Consider the following 21,580-nt stretch of genomic DNA (forward strand, 5'->3'; position numbering starts at 1 on the left):
TTGCCTTACTGTATCCCATCAAATCAGATAAATTTCCTTTAGTCAATCATAATAGCAGTATTTATATCTTGGATTTTTCCTGTTATATTGTTACAATCGAATATTAAAATTAAAGAATTTATGACAATGTCTTTCAACATTAGTTTATCCGAGTGCGCGCCTAGATGGCTCTGACAGAGTGCAATTTAAAATTATCCGAATTTGATAACCACATTTTAATCCATTTTCATTATATTTCTATAAATTAGCCAAAAACTAAATTATAGAGTCATTTCAGAATCCTATAAGACAAAGGACTAACGAATAGAATCCAACCGGACAAAATCCTACCATATAAAATCTTATTGGATAAATTCTTACAAAGATATATTCCTATCATCCTAGTTTCCTACCAAAGGAAAAAACGTTTATCGAGATGCGAAAGAAATCTTTTCAGCATTGCACGAGAATATGTATTTAGTGTATTGGTTTCACTGCAATGTTTGCATTAAATAAAATAATTCGTCCAGAAAAGGGATACGCGCAAATGGTGCTGTAGATCCAAGGCAATGTGTAAAATTTTCCCATTTCTCCCGAGCGCAAGGTAGCGGAAGGAAATTATTTTAAGATTTGGCATAACGTACAAAGGCTCTCTGCTTGTCAGACGTGTCAAGTCAGAGAGTCAACATTGCGCGAATAGAAAAACGATTAGCTTTATTTTGCTATAAGTCGAAAATGTCTTGGTCTTGGTATAGATGGAAAGTGCTCTATGCTGCTTCTCGTTCGAGTATTCGTGATAAAGCTCTACCAATTAGCTCGATATTAACTCTTTTATAAGGACATAGGCGTCGTGTATCGCCACATAATTTGTCAAGATCGAGTTTTTAATTTGCATTTTGTCCGTATGATTGGAAAGTTTGAACTACAGCACCATTTACACGGCCCCACTTCTGAACAGATTAATTTACTTTAATGTACTTTTACTTTAACGGATTAATTTACTTTACTAATGGACCATATGAATATAAAAATACTGGTGTAATGCTAGAATTACACATTAATGGTAGGTGGAATTAAAGAAAGTTTTTTATACTTGGGATTACTATTTACACGTCTAACATTTTTAATACAGTTTTTTTAAAAATCTGATGGTATAATTATAACAATAGAACATAAAAGCAGAAAACAGTTTATACAATGTACACAAATATACAGGTCACACGCGATTAATAATTGGAAGCTTTGTGTAGAAAGCGCGTTTTAAAAAGATAGAACATACTATAATGCAGGGCTTCTTAAACTATGGGTCACGTCCCCATTTGGGGTCGCTTAGCGAAATCTTGGGGTCGCGAGATTTTAATGCAAAATATTGAAAATAATTTGTGAGAGTTTGGAAATGTTCTTCTTCCATTCAACACCACATATTTATGTGAAATTACTTTTTCAGCTTTAACACATATCAAATCCCAATATCGTTCATCGCTAAAAAATGTTGAAGAGATTTTACGTCCAGCGGTGTCAAACATTGCACCAAGATTTAGTTTGTTATGCAGTAAAAAGCAAGCACATCTGTCTCATTAAAAAACAATTTTCCTTTAATTTTTGTATACTTAAATAACATTTGTGTTGCAGGCCCCATTTGCAAATGTTGTCCAGTATATCATTGGCTTTGTTTTCAAGATCAGCCCTAGACTTGACCCCCGATCAAAAGCATGACATCATCTGCGTAGGCCACGGTGCAGTTCTGGCTAAGGCGCTAGATAACCCAGGTATGCTCATCCGCCATGTTGGTCCTTAGAAAGCAGACGACTCTCATAGAAGTTCAATAGAAGGAACAAGAAAATAAACATAAATTCAACTGTATCTTAAGATTTTGCAAGGTCGAAATGATAAACTTTGCCAAAAATTAATGCAACTAAGTTATAAAATACAGCTAAATTTAAAAACACGTATAATTTAGATCGAAAGAAAATTACGCGCGGAAAAAAGTTAACGCATGATCAATTGGAAAAACCAAGAGCAATAGTAACTTAGCAAATTTGGCGTATGTAAAACGTATTTATCACAAATTAATTTATTTATCACAAATAATAATAATAATTATTATTATAATTATAAATAAATAAATTTATTTATTGTTTTTATTTGTTTTTATTTGTTTATTTATTTATTTAGTGGGTTTAGTGGGTTATAATAATAATAATACAGTAGAGACTCGTTAATCGGAACCCCGGTAATCGGAATCGCCAGTAATCGGAACGATTTTCAGTCGGACTGTGTCGTGCTGAATCGAACGTTTTTGATACTAAATTTACTTCTAAAGTATAATTTTCATGTTTTTATATTCTTTAATATATTTATTTTGTTTGTACAAAATGCAGAAATAATTTTTAACGATACGATAGCCTCGATTATTATTATAAAAATTTTCGTTTGGCTTAAAATCGACGAAAATTCAACACGAAGCGACACGCAACGGAGAAAAATTTGAACATCGGACAGGTTAATATATTTATTCGTACATAATCGGTAATCGGAACAAATCACTAATCTGAACAACCAGAGTCCCCAATTGATTCCGATTTTTCGGTTCTCTACTGTAATAATAATAATAATAATAATAATAATAATAATAATAACGACTCTCCTGTGGTCACCACCTGGTCGTGGTGGGAGAGCCCAGTAATTTTACTGATCCATAGGGCAATGCAGGCTGGAGCACAAGCTCCTGGTAGGGACACCCATGCCAGTAAGGTCTATGGGGAGAAATGAAGCTAAGAGTGACCACACACCCACATTCTGTGGAGATATATATCATGATAGTAACCAGATCTAAATGTGATACCGGCTCGGACGTCGCCCGGGTTAACAAGGTCCGCGTTCGTGAGTTAGGCAGAGGCTCACGTTCGAAAAATAGGCCACAGTCTCCCTTGGTTACCGGTGGCGAAAGCAGCACCGGCCCAAGCATGGCTACTGCAATGCCCTCAACAGATGTGAGGAATCAACCCAGCCTTCGTGTTTCTGTGGCAATGCATCCACAGACCACAAAGGCTGGAAAACCACGCCAACGGATGAAATGGACAGTAGAAATGAACGAGTTTATCATCCGTAATTATTACATTATCACAAAACTCGAAACAAACATGACAGCATACAGACAACAACTACACCATAAATTCACACAACAATATCCTCACCTCACTGTTACCGAACAAAGGGTTGTTGATCAAAAAAGAACAATTATACACAACAACCTTATTCCACAAACAACACTTGAACTTATCAAACAACAGGTTGCTGATCAAATACATCAACAGACAGAAACATCTAACATTAATGAAGATCATGTAACCTGTCAGGATAATCCAGTAACAAGCATTGATAATAACACACATACAACAATTACCAGTAATGATACTACAGACACTTCCTCATCCATCACTGATAACATAGACATGGATTTAGTTAATACTCTCTCCCTTATATTTCAGGAAACACTCACTAAATATACAGGCACAGATCCCACACAACGACCACGAATACCAAAAATCAACACGTCGAAGGAAGTAGGAAAAACACTAAATTATGTAAACACTCACTTACTACCACACTACATTCATTCAATTTCTACACTCTCGGACATTCATACATTAGTTTATGCTGGGGCAGTCACAGTAGTGACACAACATGGACTGAAAGTACAATCGCAGACAAATACACAGAAAACACAATTCTATCACAAGCCTGCCTGGCAGAGAAGAATAGAAACACAAATAAATGACATTAGACAGCAATTAGGCAGGCTAACACAATACACTAAAAACAACATAACACCCAAATTAAGGAAACAGCTCAAAAACATTTTCAAGAAAATAAAAACACAAACAAAACATGAACGTCACAACACACGCATTACAGAATACATTGATACACTAAAACAAAAACTTGCTGCCAAAGCACGTAGACTCAAACGATACAAAACATGTACACTACGAAAACAACAAAATAAATTATTTACAAACAATGAAAAACTCTTCTACAGACAAATCAGTACCAAAACAAACACTGATACACAGCACAGTGGCACACCAACAGAAGAAGAACTCACAACATATTGGTCTTCTCTTTGGTCCAGTGCTGTCACGCACAATGCTGAAGCAGGCTGGATTGAGGAGGAGAACAAAAACTTACACAACATACCAACTATGCCCTGTGTTGAAATAAGCATACATGATTTCCAATACACTGTTAACAGAACACACAACTGGAAGACACCTGGTGTAGACAACATTCACAATTTCTGGTACAAAAAGTTTACATCACTGCACCAGGAGCTAGCTAAACACCTAACACACATCATCATCAATCCACAAGACATGCCAAATTTTCTTACTCAGGGCATCACCTACATGAAACCTAAAAACAACAATACCACAGACCCCACACAATACAGACCAATTACATGTCTCCCAACACTCTACAAATTATTGACATCCTGTATCGCAAACAAAATATACAAACATGTTGAAGAACACGACATTCTAACAGAACAACAAAAAGGTTGCCGTAGAAATCACAAGGGATGCAAAGAACAGTTACTCATAGATTCAGTCATTCTACGGCAAGCACACAAACAACACAGAAACATACACATGGCATATATAGACTACAGAAAAGCATTCGACAGTGTTCCACACAGTTGGCTGCTACATATTCTACACATGTACAAAATACATCCATCACTCATTACATTCTTCCAAAACACTATGCAGCACTGGAGAACAACACTACATCTCAGGGTTCATAACACTTCCATACAAACAAACCAAATCTTTATTAGGCGAGGAATTTTTCAAGGAGATTCCTTGAGTCCTCTCTGGTTCTGCCTAGCCTTGAATCCATTATCCAACATGTTAAACAACACACAATATGGCTACAATATCAGGCATGAAAAAACAACACAGTATACACTGTCACATCTCATGTACATGGATGACATAAAACTTTATGCATCCACACAAAAACAACTTCATCAACTCCTACAAATCACACATTCATACACCAAGGACATACAAATGGAATTTGGCCTAGATAAATGCAAAACAGTTCACATAGAAAAAGGAATCCTGAAGAAAGAAGATTTTGCGCTTGGAAATGGAGACATAATTGAATCCATGGAAGAGGGCGAGTTCTACAAGTATTTAGGATTCCAACAGGCCAAACTAACAGAACATACACAAATAAAGCAAAGATTAACTAAAGAATACCAAAATAGGTTAAATGGTATTCTCAGAATAGAGTTAAATGCAAAACACACAGTTAAAGCAATAAACACAAATGTCATCCCAGTACTCACATATTCTGTTGGAGTTATACATTGGACTCACACAGATCTCGAGAAACTCCAAGGAAAACAAGAACAACACGTAATAAGCATAAACATCATCATCATAAATCTGCCACAGAAAGATTAACCTTCCATGTAAAGATGGTGGACGTGGCCTGATCGACATAGTTAACCTTCACTACAAACACACTCAAACCTGTTTTTATGCGGTCTTTTTTTGTGAGATTTTTTATACGTGCAATGTGTTTTGTGCAATTATTTTTGTGCAGTATACCAATTTGATTGAAATTCATATACCGCACACAAAAAATCACACAAAACAAATCGCACAAATAAAAAATCGCACAAAAATAGACCGCACAAAAACAGGTTTGAGTGTATAGTCACTGCAAGAGTTTTTCCACAGAAAACAAGAAACATCACAGTTACATACAGCAGTAACTCTAGCAGACTCAAATAACACACCATTAAACTTACACTCACAACATATAAAAAGCATACACCATTAAGCAATTGTGGGCTCAAAAGGCACTCCATGGAAGGCATCCTTATGACCTGGCACAGATTTTGTCAACAAAATCTGTGCCAGGTCATAAGGATCAAACAGCTGGTTAGCTCGGGAATGCCTCTTTGGGGAGATAAAAGGATTCATGATTGCCATACAGGATCAGGTCATAAATACTAAAAACTTCAAAAAACACATACTCAAAGATACAACACTCACAAATGACACATGCACAAAATGTCACATCATGCCAGAAACTATACAACACATCACTTTCGGTTGCAAGCTCTTGGCACAGACAGATTATTTACATAGACATAATCAAGTAGCAAATATAATACATCAAGAGCTTGCAAAGAAACACAAATTAGCAGACATCCACGAACCATACTACAAATACATTCCACAGACAGTATTGGAAAACAACACGCACAAAATGTACTACGACAGAGCCATAATCACAGATAAAACAATTTACCACAACAGACCAGACATCACACTCATTGACAAACACAATAAAATCACATACATTATAGACATATCCATTCCAAACACTCACAATATACAAAACGCATGTGCTGAAAAAATTAGCAAGTACACAGAACTCGCCCAGGAAATAAGGCATCTGTGGAGGATGGATAGGGTGCTTATTGTACCTGTTGTTCTCTCCTATACAGGTGTCATACTACACACACTGCACAAAAGCCTGGGCACATTACAATTGAATAGAAACACATACATCACACTACAGAAGGCCACTATACTGAATACATGTCATATTGTGAGAAATTTCTTGAATACAGACACACACACTGATACACTTCTTTAATTTCTGTTTTGGTTATTATGCCTTGACTTTGGTCCAGCATAGTACACAGCCACCGGTGTTAACCGAGTATATCTCACTTAACCCAACATAATAATAATAATAATAATCAGCGCAGAGCCCAAACGGTTAGGAGTTGAAAGTTGAAATTTGATACACAGTTAGGGTACGTCATGAGGACGCACGCTGACAAGGGATTTTTCGAAATTCCTCCCCACGGGGAGAGGGACAGGATTAAGTCTTAACACTTCCATCAACAATGGAAGTGTCAACAATGGAAATATCAACAATGGAAGTGTTAAGAGAAAGCGACGTGCAAGACGCAGATGCAGTTTTTTCGTTTTTGCGGGAAATCGAACATATTTTTAGACCCATCTAAAAATTCTCTAATTAGTCTGGAAACAGGGGTCTCAATTCTTGCATTCTGTGAAAACGGGTAAGCTTGACTATAACGTAATAATCTTAATTTTCGCTAAAACGGTTAGGAGTTGAAAGTTGAAATTCGGCACAAAGGTCTCCAGCTCCCTTTGTACCGTAATCCCACTTTGGTACTTAAATTTGAACCAAATTTAAGTACCAAAGTGTTAAGTAACAATGGAAGTGTTAACTAACAATGGAGAACAAGAGAAAGCGACGTGCAAGATTTACGGGCGCTGGAGGAGAAAAAAAAAGAAAAAGAGTAATATGTTAGAACATATTCGATTTTCAAATTTAAACAGATTAGATCGGTTTTTCTCGACTTTTCTTCTTTATAACATTCGATGAAAATCGAACGATATAATCAGAACACGTCGTGAAAATCGAACAATATTAGAACACTCGATTTTCAAATTCGACTTTTTTTTAAAAATACTTAGTTCATTGATAAAATTACTCTTTTTCTTTTGTGACTATAACGTAATAATCTTAATCTTCGCTATCGTTGCTTTTGCCCGAGCAACGTCGGGCCTATCTGCTAGTTATTTTATATTTATTTTATATTTTTACAGTATAATATTCAGTATTTTTATTTGTAATTTTTTATACCCCGACGCCTGCATCGGGCCTTTCGACTTGTGAAGGATTTAACAGCATGTGTTTTTTAATTTTTGGAACCTAACCCCCTTTTCGCCCTAGTTCTTTGTTTCCTATAACACGGATTCGCATAACACGGCAATTTTTTGGAACAACTCCCGTGTTATACGGGGTTACCTGTACTAGATAATGTTAAAAAAGAAACCCACTTGTAACGACGTAAAACCGTTTTAACGTCATATTTGAAGCATTCCCAAATTTACAAAATTAGATTACAAATTTTATTTAACATAAAAGATACTACGTAGTCCTAAGGTCAGAGTTCACTTCTTAGAATGACTGGGTGGTACTCTCCCTACCTGACTTCGGTGGGGTGAAGTGCCTGTTTTGCCTGTCGGGACATTCCAATTTTTAACACGAGTGTTGAGTGTTGAAACCAACAATTTGACGTCATCAACGACGTTCCAACTCGAGTACGAAGTGCTTAGTTCCCATAATTCCATTCTCAGCAAGATGGATTCCATTCAAATGTCGCACCAATTACCCACAATTCATTGGAAAGTAGCGGTCAACATATCTGTTGAGTGCTGAGTGTGTTGAGTCAGCGCTGACAACAGCGCCACTTCAACGTTGAAAAAAGGAACGATTTTTAACGAACAACGATTTCAACGAACTGCGCTGAGTCAGCGTTGATTTTGAAAATTGGAATGTCCCGTGTTTGTAGAAGAGGGTCGCCATTTTGTATTTTATTTTGACTCGGTTCTCGGTCTCCTGACTACCTACAAGTCTGGATTTTTTTTCTGACAGGATTTATCTACCTTAGGACAATATTTTCACCAGTGGAGACTTCAATTGAGTAAGACAAAAACTGAAGCTATATGCTTTCACCTTAATAACAAACTGGAAAATGAAGACTTAAAGATTTATTTTGAAATTAATTTACAGAAATATAATAATAACCCGAAATTTCTTGGTGTCACTTTGGATAGAACTTTATCATTTAAAATGATTTAGGCACCTAATACTCTACCAAATATTAACTCCTTCATACCTCTAAGCTGGTAACGAAAACAGCAGTACGATTTTATAAACAAGACATAGTCTTGTCAATAAGGAGATGGTGCGAGGAAAGATAGAAAACGGAGTTAGATTTAGAAGGAACGACGGTAGTGTCTTGCAATACAAAAATTATCATTTTTATTTTTATAATTCTTAAAAGTTTATGCAAAAAGATATAAAATCGGGCAAAGAATGCGGGTGTTTATACATTTAGGGATTGTCTATTTGTGTGAGATCCATTTGCGTTAATGCATTTTAGGTGGTATTAAAAGCATGAAATTTATGGTAGATATGTTAAAATCTTTTAGTTTCTCACGGAGAGAAACAAAATCAAAGTACAGTATATACATACGTACTGTACAGTACATAGATACAAACTCGTTCAAAAATGAACAAACTCTACCGAGATTGGGGTTGGTTTGGTTTATTGCTTAAGGCAACGCGACAGCTGAGCGATCTGCAGAAGGAGGAAATACCTTCTGGAATGAGCGTATGGAAAACTGATTCCTATTTATTATTGCGAACTAGCCGTTATTTGATGTTAAAAACGTGAAGAAAACACGAAAAATTTCATATGGCCAGCTCGTCGGTAAGGCGCGAACCTACAACTATACAACTAACTACCAGTATTCAGTAGTTTTATCTACTCGGCTGCTTGTGGGTTTATCGGGACTGAGATTCACGTTTTTGAGAGAGAAGCTATTACTGCAAGAAGGCATTGCTGCAAAGATGAAATGTTGGAACCGAGGCGCCATAGATACATATTTCACTTTCACGGACAATAATGCTTGCAAACATAGTACTGGACTCGTGAATGACTTTCTTGTCAGTGAAGATCGTCGCATGGAACGTTCAGTAACGTCTTTAATTTAGTTTTATTGTTTTACGACAACGCGACACACGGGCGGTCTGCCAATGGGAAATGCCCTCCGGGAGGTCTTTTATGGGAAATTAGTCCTATTCATCTGTTACAAATGCGAAGAAAACCCAAAAAACTCCACGTCCAACTACCAGTGTTCAGTAATTTTATCCACTCGGCAACATTTTCGGACTTAAATCCTATAGAACACTTCTAATAGTTTCATCTGGTCTGCTTTCCCAAAAGCACTTTAGGAGCTTTCAAGATGCTTTCTTGAAGTCTCCGGCTGGGATTCGGACTCAACCGCGAAACAGTAAGGCATCGGCCGGCTGCTGGTCTAGACAACAGATCGACCCCTTTACCGCCTGGACCATTAAATAAATTATTAACATTTTTGAATAATCGTGAATTATAATTAAAAGTAATATACAATTCAGTAATGATTAAGAGAAAATTTACTTAAAATTTAATATTTATTTATGAAATTTCGATAAATTTCTTCTGGCAACTCTCGCTTTCTTAAACGTCATCCGATTTTAATTCTCCCATTGGCTAAATACATCATGTGACATGGGATGCAGTACCAAGCGATTGGACGGTAGCCGTTCTCCATTACCCATTTTTGTCGTTTTGTGTTCGAAGTGGAAGACGCAGCGAGGGTCGGCGAATAAAGTCGGAAAGTTAAATAATCGTCATGACGCAGTTTTTGCCTCCGAATCTGTTAGCGCTATTCGCTCCACGCGATCCAATACCGTTTCTTCCTCCTCCAGACAAACTTCCACACGAAAAGAAAACAAACGGATACAATGGAGTCGGACAATATCTCAATATGTTCGAGGTAATTTCAATCGTTTTGTGCTTATCGATAAATCTGATACGTTCTTCGTCCAGATCGACATCTGTTCTTTCGGTTTAAAATTCCTTACTTCTTTCCATTATATTTAATCAATTCTCCAATAATGTGCGACAGTAGAATTCCCATAGCATAATTAACGTAATTGCACTTCGGATTCCGTATTCACAATATCTTCTAACTTGATTACCGGTCGATTTTTCCGACCGATGGCGAGATTATTATTAATCAAATTGAAGACAAGTCTGCCCAAGAGGGACCACCATTTATTTTGCGCTCCAGACTAAAAACATACACATATGGCGACAGGCCTTCCTTTTTAGGCTTCATGTCGCCAAAGGTAAAAAAGTCCTTTAAAAAAACACAAACATCCAGTTAAAACTAGGAGTCGGTGACACACAGACGTCTTACTCTTCAACCATCCAGCCAGTGGGTGTTTCCGCTTTTTTATCTGCTGGAACAAGCGCTGGAAAATGCAAATTTTAAAGCTGCACCCTGGCGTCGGTATTTTAAAATTTCTTTTTGTCGATTTTTCCGACCGATGGCGAGCATTATTATTAATCAAATGAAGACAAGTCTGCCCAAGAGGGACCACCATTTATTTTGCGCTCCAGACTAAAAACATATGTCGATATGTGTTGTTAGTCTGGAGCGCAAAATAAATGGTGGTCCCTCTTGGGCAGACTTGTCTTCAATTTGATTAATAATAATCTCGCCATCGGTCGGAAAAATCGACAAAAAGAAATTTTAAAATACCGACGCCAGGGTGCAGCTTTAAAATTTGCATTTTCCAGCGCTTGTTCCAGCAGATAAAAAAGCGGAAACACCCACTGGCTGGATGGTTGAAGAGTAAGACGTCTGTGTGTCACCGACTCCTAGTTTTAACTGGATGTTTGTGTTTTTTTAAAGGACTTTTTTACCTTTGGCGACATGAAGCCTAAAAAGGAAGGCCTGTCGCCATATGTGTATGTTTTTAGTCTGGAGCGCAAAATAAATGGTGGTCCCTCTTGGGCAGACTTGTCTTCAATTTGATTAATAATAATCTCGCCATCGGTCGGAAAAATCGACCGGTAATCAAGTTAGAAGATATTGTGAATACGGAATCCGAAGTGCAATTACGTTAATTATGCTATGGGAATTCTACTGTCGCACATTATTGGAGAATTGATTAAATATAATGGAAAGAAGTAAGGAATTTTAAACCGAAAGAACAGATGTCGATCTGGACGAAGAACGTATCAGATTTATCGATAAGCACAAAACGATTGAAATTACCTCGAACATATTGAGATATTGTCCGACTCCATTGTATCCGTTTGTTTTCTTTTCGTGTGGAAGTTTGTCTGGAGGAGGAAGAAACGGTATTGGATCGCGTGGAGCGAATAGCGCTAACAGATTCGGAGGCAAAAACTGCGTCATGACGATTATTTAACTTTCCGACTTTATTCGCCGACCCTCGCTGCGTCTTCCACTTCGAACACAAAACGACAAAAATGGGTAATGGAGAACGGCTACCGTCCAATCGCTTGGTACTGCATCCCATGTCACATGATGTATTTAGCCAATGGGAGAATTAAAATCGGATGACGTTTAAGAAAGCGAGAGTTGCCAGAAGAAATTTATCGAAATTTCATAAATAAATATTAAATTTTAAGTAAATTTTCTCTTAATCATTACTGAATTGTATATTACTTTTAATTATAATTCACGATTATTCAAAAATGTTAATAATTTATTTAATGGTCCAGGCGGTAAAGGGGTCGATCTGTTGTCTAGACCAGCAGCCGGCCGATGCCTTACTGTTTCGCGGTTGAGTCCGAATCCCAGCCGGAGACTTCAAGAAAGCATCTTGAAAGCTCCTAAAGTGCTTTTGGGAAAGCAGACCAGATGAAACTATTAGAAGTGTTCTATAGGATTTAAGTCCGAAAATGTTGCCGAGTGGATAAAATTACTGAACACTGGTAGTTGGACGTGGAGTTTTTTGGGTTTTCTTCGCATTTGTAACAGATGAATAGGACTAATTTCCCATAAAAGACCTCCCGGAGGGCATTTCCCATTGGCAGACCGCCCGTGTGTCGCGTTGTCGTAAAACAATAAAACTAAATTAAAGACGTTACTGAACGTTCCATGCGACGATCTTCACTGACAAGAAAGTCATTCACGAGTCCAGTACTATGTTTGCAAGCATTATTGTCCGTGAAAGTGAAATATGTATCTATGGCGCCTCGGTTCCAACATTTCATCTTTGCAGCAATGCCTTCTTGCAGTAATAGCTTCTCTCTCAAAAACGTGAATCTCAGTCCCGATAAACCCACAAGCAGCCGAGTAGATAAAACTACTGAATACTGGTAGTTAGTTGTATAGTTGTAGGTTCGCGCCTTACCGACGAGCTGGCCATATGAAATTTTTCGTGTTTTCTTCACGTTTTTAACATCAAATAACGGCTAGTTCGCAATAATAAATAGGAATCAGTTTTCCATACGCTCATTCCAGAAGGTATTTCCTCCTTCTGCAGATCGCTCAGCTGTCGCGTTGCCTTAAGCAATAAACCAAACCAACCCCAATCTCGGTAGAGTTTGTTCATTTTTGAACGAGTTTGTATCTATGTACTGTACAGTACGTATGTATATACTGTACTTTGATTTTGTTTCTCTCCGTGAGAAACTAAAAGATTTTAACATATCTACCATAAATTTCATGCTTTTAATACCACCTAAAATGCATTAACGCAAATGGATCTCACACAAATAGACAATCCCTAAATGTATAAACACCCGCATTCTTTGCCCGATTTTATATCTTTTTGCATAAACTTTTAAGAATTATAAAAATAAAAATGATAATTTTTGTATTGCAAGACACTACCGTCGTTCCTTCTAAATCTAACTCCGTTTTCTATCTTTCCTCGCACCATCTCCTTATTGACAAGACTATGTCTTGTTTATAAAATCGTACTGCTGTTTTCGTTACCAGCTTAGAGGTATGAAGGAGTTAATATTTGGTAGAGTATTAGGTGCCTAAATCATTTTAAATGATAAAGTTCTATCCAAAGTGACACCAAGAAATTTCGGGTTATTATTATATTTCTGTAAATTAATTTCAAAATAAATCTTTAAGTCTTCATTTTCCAGTTTGTTATTAAGGTGAAAGCATATAGCTTCAGTTTTTGTCTTACTCAATTGAAGTCTCCACTGGTGAAAATATTGTCCTAAGGTAGATAAATCCTGTCAGAAAAAAAATCCAGACTTGTAGGTAGTCAGGAGACCGAGAACCGAGTCAAAATAAAATACAAAATGGCGACCCTCTTCTACAAACACGGGACATTCCAATTTTCAAAATCAACGCTGACTCAGCGCAGTTCGTTGAAATCGTTGTTCGTTAAAAATCGTTCCTTTTTTCAACGTTGAAGTGGCGCTGTTGTCAGCGCTGACTCAACACACTCAGCACTCAACAGATATGTTGACCGCTACTTTCCAATGAATTGTGGGTAATTGGTGCGACATTTGAATGGAATCCATCTTGCTGAGAATGGAATTATGGGAACTAAGCACTTCGTACTCGAGTTGGAACGTCGTTGATGACGTCAAATTGTTGGTTTCAACACTCAACACTCGTGTTAAAAATTGGAATGTCCCGACAGGCAAAACAGGCACTTCACCCCACCGAAGTCAGGTAGGGAGAGTACCACCCAGTCATTCTAAGAAGTGAACTCTGACCTTAGGACTACGTAGTATCTTTTATGTTAAATAAAATTTGTAATCTAATTTTGTAAATTTGGGAATGCTTCAAATATGACGTTAAAACGGTTTTACGTCGTTACAAGTGGGTTTCTTTTTTAACATTATCTAGTACAGGTAACCCCGTATAACACGGGAGTTGTTCCAAAAAATTGCCGTGTTATGCGAATCCGTGTTATAGGAAACAAAGAACTAGGGCGAAAAGGGGGTTAGGTTCCAAAAATTAAAAAACACATGCTGTTAAATCCTTCACAAGTCGAAAGGCCCGATGCAGGCGTCGGGGTATAAAAAATTACAAATAAAAATACTGAATATTATACTGTAAAAATATAAAATAAATATAAAATAACTAGCAGATAGGCCCGACGTTGCTCGGGCAAAAGCAACGATAGCGAAGATTAAGATTATTACGTTATAGTCACAAAAGAAAAAGAGTAATTTTATCAATGAACTAAGTATTTTTAAAAAAAAGTCGAATTTGAAAATCGAGTGTTCTAATATTGTTCGATTTTCACGACGTGTTCTGATTATATCGTTCGATTTTCATCGAATGTTATAAAGAAGAAAAGTCGAGAAAAACCGATCTAATCTGTTTAAATTTGAAAATCGAATATGTTCTAACATATTACTCTTTTTCTTTTTTTTTCTCCTCCAGCGCCCGTAAATCTTGCACGTCGCTTTCTCTTGTTCTCCATTGTTAGTTAACACTTCCATTGTTACTTAACACTTTGGTACTTAAATTTGGTTCAAATTTAAGTACCAAAGTGGGATTACGGTACAAAGGGAGCTGGAGACCTTTGTGCCGAATTTCAACTTTCAACTCCTAACCGTTTTAGCGAAAATTAAGATTATTACGTTATAGTCAAGCTTACCCGTTTTCACAGAATGCAAGAATTGAGACCCCTGTTTCCAGACTAATTAGAGAATTTTTAGATGGGTCTAAAAATATGTTCGATTTCCCGCAAAAACGAAAAAAACTGCATCTGCGTCTTGCACGTCGCTTTCTCTTAACACTTCCATTGTTGATATTTCCATTGTTGACACTTCCATTGTTGATGGAAGTGTTAAGACTTAATCCTGTCCCTCTCCCCGTGGGGAGGAATTTCGAAAAATCCCTTGTCAGCGTGCGTCCTCATGACGTACCCTAACTGTGTATCAAATTTCAACTTTCAACTCCTAACCGTTTGGGCTCTGCGCTGATTATTATTATTATTATTATGTTGGGTTAAGTGAGATATACTCGGTTAACACCGGTGGCTGTGTACTATGCTGGACCAAAGTCAAGGCATAATAACCAAAACAGAAATTAAAGAAGTGTATCAGTGTGTGTGTCTGTATTCAAGAAATTTCTCACAATATGACATGTATTCAGTATAGTGGCCTTCTGTAGTGTGATGTATGTGTTTCTATTCAATTGTAATGTGCCCAGGCTTTTGTGCAGTGTGTGTAGTATGACACCTGTATAGGAGAGAACAACAGGTACAATAAGCACCCTATCCATCCTCCACAGATGCCTTATTTCCTGGGCGAGTTCTGTGTACTTGCTAATTTTTTCAGCACATGCGTTTTGTATATTGTGAGTGTTTGGAATGGATATGTCTATAATGTATGTGATTTTATTGTGTTTGTCAATGAGTGTGATGTCTGGTCTGTTGTGGTAAATTGTTTTATCTGTGATTATGGCTCTGTCGTAGTACATTTTGTGCGTGTTGTTTTCCAATACTGTCTGTGGAATGTATTTGTAGTATGGTTCGTGGATGTCTGCTAATTTGTGTTTCTTTGCAAGCTCTTGATGTATTATATTTGCTACTTGATTATGTCTATGTAAATAATCTGTCTGTGCCAAGAGCTTGCAACCGAAAGTGATGTGTTGTATAGTTTCTGGCATGATGTGACATTTTGTGCATGTGTCATTTGTGAGTGTTGTATCTTTGAGTATGTGTTTTTTGAAGTTTTTAGTATTTATGACCTGATCCTGTATGGCAATCATGAATCCTTTTATCTCCCCAAAGAGGCATTCCCGAGCTAACCAGCTGTTTGATCCTTATGACCTGGCACAGATTTTGTTGACAAAATCTGTGCCAGGTCATAAGGATGCCTTCCATGGAGTGCCTTTTGAGCCCACAATTGCTTAATGGTGTATGCTTTTTATATGTTGTGAGTGTAAGTTTAATGGTGTGTTATTTGAGTCTGCTAGAGTTACTGCTGTATGTAACTGTGATGTTTCTTGTTTTCTGTGGAAAAACTCTTGCAGTGACTATACACTCAAACCTGTTTTTGTGCGGTCTATTTTTGTGCGATTTTTTATTTGTGCGATTTGTTTTGTGTGATTTTTTGTGTGCGGTATATGAATTTCAATCAAATTGGTATACTGCACAAAAATAATTGCACAAAACACATTGCACGTATAAAAAATCTCACAAAAAAAGACCGCATAAAAACAGGTTTGAGTGTGTTTGTAGTGAAGGTTAACTATGTCGATCAGGCCACGTCCACCATCTTTACATGGAAGGTTAATCTTTCTGTGGCAGATTTATGATGATGATGTTTATGCTTATTACGTGTTGTTCTTGTTTTCCTTGGAGTTTCTCGAGATCTGTGTGAGTCCAATGTATAACTCCAACAGAATATGTGAGTACTGGGATGACATTTGTGTTTATTGCTTTAACTGTGTGTTTTGCATTTAACTCTATTCTGAGAATACCATTTAACCTATTTTGGTATTCTTTAGTTAATCTTTGCTTTATTTGTGTATGTTCTGTTAGTTTGGCCTGTTGGAATCCTAAATACTTGTAGAACTCGCCCTCTTCCATGGATTCAATTATGTCTCCATTTCCAAGCGCAAAATCTTCTTTCTTCAGGATTCCTTTTTCTATGTGAACTGTTTTGCATTTATCTAGGCCAAATTCCATTTGTATGTCCTTGGTGTATGAATGTGTGATTTGTAGGAGTTGATGAAGTTGTTTTTGTGTGGATGCATAAAGTTTTATGTCATCCATGTACATGAGATGTGACAGTGTATACTGTGTTGTTTTTTCATGCCTGATATTGTAGCCATATTGTGTGTTGTTTAACATGTTGGATAATGGATTCAAGGCTAGGCAGAACCAGAGAGGACTCAAGGAATCTCCTTGAAAAATTCCTCGCCTAATAAAGATTTGGTTTGTTTGTATGGAAGTGTTATGAACCCTGAGATGTAGTGTTGTTCTCCAGTGCTGCATAGTGTTTTGGAAGAATGTAATGAGTGATGGATGTATTTTGTACATGTGTAGAATATGTAGCAGCCAACTGTGTGGAACACTGTCGAATGCTTTTCTGTAGTCTATATATGCCATGTGTATGTTTCTGTGTTGTTTGTGTGCTTGCCGTAGAATGACTGAATCTATGAGTAACTGTTCTTTGCATCCCTTGTGATTTCTACGGCAACCTTTTTGTTGTTCTGTTAGAATGTCGTGTTCTTCAACATGTTTGTATATTTTGTTTGCGATACAGGATGTCAATAATTTGTAGAGTGTTGGGAGACATGTAATTGGTCTGTATTGTGTGGGGTCTGTGGTATTGTTGTTTTTAGGTTTCATGTAGGTGATGCCCTGAGTAAGAAAATTTGGCATGTCTTGTGGATTGATGATGATGTGTGTTAGGTGTTTAGCTAGCTCCTGGTGCAGTGATGTAAACTTTTTGTACCAGAAATTGTGAATGTTGTCTACACCAGGTGTCTTCCAGTTGTGTGTTCTGTTAACAGTGTATTGGAAATCATGTATGCTTATTTCAACACAGGGCATAGTTGGTATGTTGTGTAAGTTTTTGTTCTCCTCCTCAATCCAGCCTGCTTCAGCATTGTGCGTGACAGCACTGGACCAAAGAGAAGACCAATATGTTGTGAGTTCTTCTTCTGTTGGTGTGCCACTGTGCTGTGTATCAGTGTTTGTTTTGGTACTGATTTGTCTGTAGAAGAGTTTTTCATTGTTTGTAAATAATTTATTTTGTTGTTTTCGTAGTGTACATGTTTTGTATCGTTTGAGTCTACGTGCTTTGGCAGCAAGTTTTTGTTTTAGTGTATCAATGTATTCTGTAATGCGTGTGTTGTGACGTTCATGTTTTGTTTGTGTTTTTATTTTCTTGAAAATGTTTTTGAGCTGTTTCCTTAATTTGGGTGTTATGTTGTTTTTAGTGTATTGTGTTAGCCTGCCTAATTGCTGTCTAATGTCATTTATTTGTGTTTCTATTCTTCTCTGCCAGGCAGGCTTGTGATAGAATTGTGTTTTCTGTGTATTTGTCTGCGATTGTACTTTCAGTCCATGTTGTGTCACTACTGTGACTGCCCCAGCATAAACTAATGTATGAATGTCCGAGAGTGTAGAAATTGAATGAATGTAGTGTGGTAGTAAGTGAGTGTTTACATAATTTAGTGTTTTTCCTACTTCCTTCGACGTGTTGATTTTTGGTATTCGTGGTCGTTGTGTGGGATCTGTGCCTGTATATTTAGTGAGTGTTTCCTGAAATATAAGGGAGAGAGTATTAACTAAATCCATGTCTATGTTATCAGTGATGGATGAGGAAGTGTCTGTAGTATCATTACTGGTAATTGTTGTATGTGTGTTATTATCAATGCTTGTTACTGGATTATCCTGACAGGTTACATGATCTTCATTAATGTTAGATGTTTCTGTCTGTTGATGTATTTGATCAGCAACCTGTTGTTTGATAAGTTCAAGTGTTGTTTGTGGAATAAGGTTGTTGTGTATAATTGTTCTTTTTTGATCAACAACCCTTTGTTCGGTAACAGTGAGGTGAGGATATTGTTGTGTGAATTTATGGTGTAGTTGTTGTCTGTATGCTGTCATGTTTGTTTCGAGTTTTGTGATAATGTAATAATTACGGATGATAAACTCGTTCATTTCTACTGTCCATTTCATCCGTTGGCGTGGTTTTCCAGCCTTTGTGGTCTGTGGATGCATTGCCACAGAAACACGAAGGCTGGGTTGATTCCTCACATCTGTTGAGGGCATTGCAGTAGCCATGCTTGGGCCGGTGCTGCTTTCGCCACCGGTAACCAAGGGAGACTGTGGCCTATTTTTCGAACGTGAGCCTCTGCCTAACTCACGAACGCGGACCTTGTTAACCCGGGCGACGTCCGAGCCGGTATCACATTTAGATCTGGTTACTATCATGATATATATCTCCACAGAATGTGGGTGTGTGGTCACTCTTAGCTTCATTTCTCCCCATAGACCTTACTGGCATGGGTGTCCCTACCAGGAGCTTGTGCTCCAGCCTGCATTGCCCTATGGATCAGTAAAATTACTGGGCTTTCCCACCACGACCAGGTGGTGACCACAGGAGAGTCGTTATTATTATTATTATTATGTTGGGTTAAGTGAGAGATACTCGGTTAACACCGGTGGTTGTGTACTATGCCGGACCAAAGTCAAGGCATAGTAACCAAAACAGAAATTAAAGAAGTGTATCAGTGTGTGTGTCTGTATTCAGGAATTTTCTCACAATATGACATGTATTCAATATAGTGGCCTTCTGTAGTGTGATGTATGTGTTTCTATTCAATTCTAATATGCCCAGGCTTTTGTGTAGTGTGTGTGGTATGACACCTGTAGAGGAGAGAACAACAGGTACAATAAGCACCCTATCCATCCTCCACAGATGCCTTATTTCCTGGGCGAGTTCTGTGTACTTGCTAATTTTTTCAGTGCATGCGTTTTGTATATTGTGAGTGTTTGGAATGGATATGTCTATAATGTATGTGATTTTATTGTGTTTGTCAATGAGTGTGATGTCTGGTCTGTTGTGGTAAATTGTTTTATCTGTGATTATGGCTCTGTCGTAGTACATTTTGTGCGTGTTGTTTTCCAATACTGTCTGTGGAATGTATTTGTAGTATGGTTCGTGGATGTCTACTAATTTGTGTTTCTTTGCAAGCTCTTGGTGTATTATATTTGCTACTTGATTATGTCTGTGTAAATAATCTGTCTGTGCCAAGAGCTTGCAACCAGAGGTGATGTGTTGTATAGTTTCTGGCATGATGTGACATTTTCTGCATGTGTCATTTGTGAGTGTTGCATCTTTGAGTATGTGTTTTCTGTAGTTTTTAGTATTTATGACCTGATCCTGTATGGCAATCATGAATCCTTCCGTCTCCCCAAAGAGGCATCCCCGAGCTAACCAGCTGTTTGACGCAGTTTTGTCAACAAAATCATGGGCCAGATCATAAGGATGCCTGCCATGGAGTGCCTTTCGAGCCCACGATTGCTTAATGGTGTCTATGCTTTTTATATGTTGTGTTGTGTCCATATGATGTGAGTGTAAGTTTAATGGTGTGTTATTCGAGTCTGCTAGAGTTACTGCTTTATGTAATTGTGATGTTTCTTGTTTTTTGTAGAAAAACTCTCGCAGTGAATGTATTTGTTTGTAGTGAAGGTTAACTATGTCAATCAGGCCACGTCCGCCATCTTTACGTGGAAGGGTTAATCTTTCTGTGGCGGATTTAGGATGATGTTGTTTATGCTTAGTAAGTGTTGTTCTTGTTTTCCTTTGGAGTTGCTCAAGATCTGTGTGAGTCCAATGTATAACTCCAAAAGAATATGTGAGTACTGGGATGACATATGTGTTTATTGCTTTGACTGTGTGTTTTGCATTTAATTGTGTTCTGAGAATAGCATTTAACCTACTTTGGTATTCTTTAATTAATCTTTGCTTTATTTGTGTATGTTCTGTTAGTTTGGCCTGTTGGAATCCTAAATACTTGTAGAACTCGCCCTCTTCCATGGATTCAATAATGTCTCCATTTCCAAGTGCAAAATCTTCTTTCTTCAGGATTCCTTTTTCTATGTGAACTGTTTTGCATTTATCTAGGCCAAATTCCATTTGTATGTCCTTGGTGTATGAATGTGTGATTTGTAGGAGTTGATGAAGTTGTTTTTGTGTGGATGCATAAAGTTTTATGTCATCCATGTACATGAGATGTGACAGTGTAAACTGTGTTGTTTTTTTGTGTCTAATATTGTAACCATATTGCGTGTTGTTTAACATGTTGGATAATGGGTTCAGGGCTAAGCAGAACCAGAGAGGACTCAAGGAATCTCCTTGAAAAATTCCTCGCCTAATAAAAATTTGGTTTGTTTGTATGGAAGTGTTACTAACCCTGAGATGTAGTGTTGTTCTCCAGTGCTGCATAGTGTTTTGAAAGAATGCAATGAGTGATGGATGTATTTTGTACATGTGTAGGATATGTAGCAGCCAACTGTGTGGAACACTGTCGAATGCTTTTCTGTAGTCTATATATGCCATGTGTATGTTTCTGTGTTGTCTGTGTGCTTGCCGTAGAATGACTGAATCTATGAGTAACTGTTCTTTGCATCCCCTGTGGTTTCTACGACAACCTTTTTG

Source organism: Centruroides vittatus, unplaced genomic scaffold, assembly GCF_030686945.1.
Source record: "Centruroides vittatus isolate TY-2023 unplaced genomic scaffold, ASM3068694v2 scaffold_324, whole genome shotgun sequence".
NCBI classification, from domain to species: Eukaryota; Metazoa; Arthropoda; class Arachnida; order Scorpiones; family Buthidae; genus Centruroides; species Centruroides vittatus.